The 4,434-nt window shown below is 41.5% G+C and overlaps 1 pseudogene; it reads right to left on the reverse strand.

Moving 5' to 3' along the window:
* Positions 1 to 320: 320 nt before the first annotated feature.
* Positions 321 to 3,170, reverse strand: LOC144372456 (CHRNA7-FAM7A fusion protein pseudogene; annotated as a pseudogene).
* Positions 3,171 to 4,434: the final 1,264 nt, after the last annotated feature.

Below are 4,434 nucleotides of genomic sequence, written 5' to 3' on the forward strand. Positions count from 1 at the left end.
AATAAAGCTTTAGAAAAGGGGCGGGGGGAGGGGAGAGAGAGAGAGAGAGAGAGAGAGAGAGAGAGAGAGAGAGAGAGAGAGAGAGAGAGAGATCAACAGAAGAAAAATAGACCCAAATGCTTAAAGAAACTAAGTTTACACATAAGGTGGCATTTTGAGCAAGTGGGGAGAATATTATTTTATTACAGAAACACATTGTTATATACTGGATTGACACCACTGATCACAGATTGGAGGGAAGAAATAGGGTCTTTACCTCTGTTTCTTGCAATAAAAGATTCCCTCGAAGTCAGAAGATATAAACAAATGAAACCACAAAATTTTAGAAGAAAAAGTAAGTTTATTTATAATCTCAAAATCAGGAAGGCATTTAAATAAACTGTAAATAAATCCCAGTATCTGCAAAGAAAAATACAGATAAATTTACAACATAATATTATAAACATTCTATATGCCAATAAACAAGCAAACTAATAAACACATCAAAAGATAAATGATAAATTAAAATATTTCCAGACATAAGAGAAGAGCCTGACATGCACAAGAAAATGAATTAAGAAAAAAAAGGGGCTGGGGATGTGGCTCAAGCGGTAGCGCACTCACCTAGCATGCATGCGACCCGGGTTCGATCCTCAGCACCACATACCAACAAAGATGTTGTGTCCGCCGAGAACTAAAATAAATAAATAAATAAATATTAAAAATTCTCTCTCTCTCTCTCTCTCACTCTCTCTCCTCTCTCACTCTCTCTTTAAAAAAAAAAAAAGAAAGAAAAAAAAGCCAAACAACCCTGCTCCAAATAGCATTTTACTAGAGTCTCGTGGTTTATCAACCTTCTTGTTGTAAACAAGTTCTCTTCTCAAGTTGCACACACAGGCACTTGCACATATGCACGCACCCATGCACACATAATACACACAAACCTTCATTTTCTCTAAACAAGTGAATTTATAGGCATTACTCAGAAATTAGTGAAATGCACATATGCACGCACCCATGCACACATAATACACACAAACCTTCATTTTCTCTAAACAAGTGAATTTATAGGCATTACTCAGAAATTAGTGAAATGGATGGCAATTTCTTTTGATCTGAAAATCTAATCTTTCATGATGTGCCCCACTCAGTGGTTGGATGCAGATTAAAGATTTCTAGGAGCTCAGAAGCACAGTTTTGAGCTTTGAGCAGTTACTGAATGACACAATAGAACCACAGAGGTTTTTCTTGGTGAATTACCTTCTGATCTCATTAAAAACAATAACAACCAAGAAGAGGCAATAGTGATTACTACCTGCTAATCTCAGTGGGATATGGTGTCCCCTCTTAGGTTAAAAAATTGAAATTGTTCTTGTCTTTAGAACACATCTCCAGTGAATCACCCATTAACCCTGAGCCAACTTTCTGTGTTGAAACTGGGGTGAACAAGCTATAAGGAGGCAGAACCCCAAAAGTCAGAAACCAGGGCTTATTGCTGTGCAGCCTCTGATGTTCTGACAGCTCCTCCATGTTGACTGCTACTGATGGGCATCTCGGAAAGCCACCATCCCCTCCCCAGTTCTTACTACACAGGGGCCCAGAGAGGTCCCAGTCCCTGCCTCCTGGCCCTGTCACATGGAGAAAAAGCCAAATAATATGCTCATTTTACGGTGTGCATTTGGATGGACATTCTTCTAAAACGAATCATCTCCAACAAGTATGAAGCATCTAAGACATTCTTATTTTTAAAAAAGCACATTAAAGTGTGTAACTTAGCTTCAGTTATTCCTTCGAGCTGGTATTTCTCACAGAACACTATTTGTCCTTTGAATTTTGCAGAACAGAACAGTGTCGAGGGGTAGCACGTGAATCTTGGGAGTCATCTAGGATCTACAGGGGACACAGCCTCTCATGCACACTTGACTGGGTCTGGTCCTATATTGGAATTGACACAAACTTGAGTCCCTCTGATTTTTCTCAAAAGAATAGGTTTGTAAAAATTAGTCAGCTGGTATAAACATAGTTTACAAGAAACACACACATACACACACAAACAGTGTCTGTCTCACTCTCTTCTATAAACAGCATACAACTGTTTCTCTCTACCGACTCTCATCGGTAGAGAAAAAATATATAGTTGAACTACAGAAAAGCCAGCAGATAGGTTTTAGTTTTTTTTTTTCTTTCACAAGTCAATTATTAGAATGGATTTAGTGAGTGGTTTATTATCATTAGTTTTAATCTAGGTTTGTACACAGGCAAAAGCACACGTTGAATTTTTATGTGGGCCTTATGGCAAATGACATGCAAGCATGCAAAACCAACTGTACAGGCCTGCCCTGGCAGTCTGGAGCCACAGAGATCTCTCTAAATGGCTCTCCAGAAAGAGAACAAATGGGCAAAATGACTGTACAGTGGCCCTGCTGAACATAGTGATGTGCCAATGGTATGCATAAGATATCAAACAGAAAAATACTAAGATCCTATTACTGAAGGTAACAAGGAAACCTGTAACCATCAGGATTGACAGCCACAAAGGATACATCAGAGTTGTCACATTTAATGCTGCTGTGAGTTTACCACAGAATTCTCACCAACAACCACTTTGCCTATCTGTGCATTTCCTATGTGTATAGAACTGGGTGATGTTATGCAAAGTCTTTGGACACAGCCTCCACGAAGTTTGGAGCTGACATGAGGATGCCAATGGTGCAGATGATGGTGAAGACTGAGAAGGCCATGAGGCACAGGCGGTCCACCACGCAGGCTGCAAACTTCCACTCACTACAGACAGCCTCACTCTCATCCTGGCAGCGGAAGCGGTTGGCAATGTAGCGGACCTCCTCCAGGATCTTGGCCAGGTCTGGGTCCCCCTCTGAGGGCTGTCCACCATGCAGAAGGTGCTCATCATGTGTAGGGGAACAAGCCATGCGGCCACACACAACCCCAGAGTCAGGGGTCGGGGCGCAGTGCATGCCCTCCAGGCCTCGGAAGCCGATATACAGAAGGTTCCCGTTGCTGGTAGGAGGCCCTGCACTCGCACTCAACTCCACACTGGCCAGGCTGCAGCGTCACTGCTTGTGCTGGCAAGCTGGGCGGACCTTGTCTTCCCCGGGCCTCTTCATGCGCAGGAACCATGCACACTAGTTAAGAAGAATGACTCTGGTCTGGGGGGACAAGAGAATGTTAAGAGAGGCCAAGAAGTGGATTTTAACTGATCCTGACAGCACTGTGATCCTACATAACAGGCCTGACTTTGTTGATCCTGGGGCTAACACGTTTCATCACCTCCCCAGTGATTCTATATGGGCAGGCGGTGCCAAAGCCTAACAACTGTTAGTCAAACATGAAGTGAGAATAAAAGCTATAACAGGTTTATCACCCTGGTTATGAGCTGATTTTTTTCCCTGGGGTGGGCACACATGCTGCATTCTTTAAGAAGACAGCCTTGTCAGAGGAGGCCTGGCTTGGTAAGAATACCTCTGGGATAGGTAAACAACAAAAGTTACTTTCCCTCTCTGATCTTCACACATCTGTAACCAAGGACCTTCAGGTCTAATCCTCTATCTCCCATACTGTGTGTAAGGCACCCTGGAAGACCACTGTAAATCACAGAGGCACTGGGAGATTTTAACATTTAAGGACAGCCCTTGAACACAAGGACCACTGATTTGAAATAGTTCAGGCTTTCAACATTAGATGGTCACATCTCGTGATGACATTATATCTTTGCAACACTGGTTTTCCAAGTTGCCCTGAAAAAAAAATCAAGTTCCAATGTGAAACAAAAAAATGAAGACAGTGGTTTCCAATCTAATCCCAAGACTCAAGAGGATGTGCTGAATGTACCCTACAGGGGCTCTCATGATGTTAAGACATAAAAGCTAAATTGTTTCAACCTATGTAATAAAGACAACCTATGTAATAAAGGGGAATATTTCCTCAGGTCTAGGAGCTCTGTGGAAAAATTCCTGAGACACCAATGTGCTGTGGACCAAGGAAGTCATAGAGCCCCTCATCTTAGGATCCCTTAGGCTACAGTGAACACCAAATAAAAGGATGTCTGGGAAAGTACTTATATTGAAAGTTGAAAGCAGAGTTGGCAAACTTTCTATAAAGAGACAGATGGTACATTTTTAGATCTGCAGGCCACAGATCTCTGTTGCAACTACTCAGCTTACGAAGTAACAAACATAGAAAGGATGTAAACAGATGAGTATAACAATTTTCTAATAACACTGTATTTTAAAAAGTTTGTGGGCTAAATCTGACCAGCTGGGTCTCAGTTTGCCAAACTCTGGCTCAAGTATATTATACACATTTGGTACTAATGTGCCTGAAGAAGTTTGTGAAAAATTACCATGTGAGTTTATATTATTTTTAACTCTCTTGGAAAGAGGGGAGACAGCTAATGTCCCAAAATAAGAAAAAAAAAGAAAGCATTTTTGAAGGCAT

The sequence above is a fragment of the Ictidomys tridecemlineatus genome, unplaced genomic scaffold (genome assembly GCF_052094955.1).
Source record: "Ictidomys tridecemlineatus isolate mIctTri1 unplaced genomic scaffold, mIctTri1.hap1 Scaffold_106, whole genome shotgun sequence".
Taxonomy (NCBI): Eukaryota; Metazoa; Chordata; class Mammalia; order Rodentia; family Sciuridae; genus Ictidomys; species Ictidomys tridecemlineatus.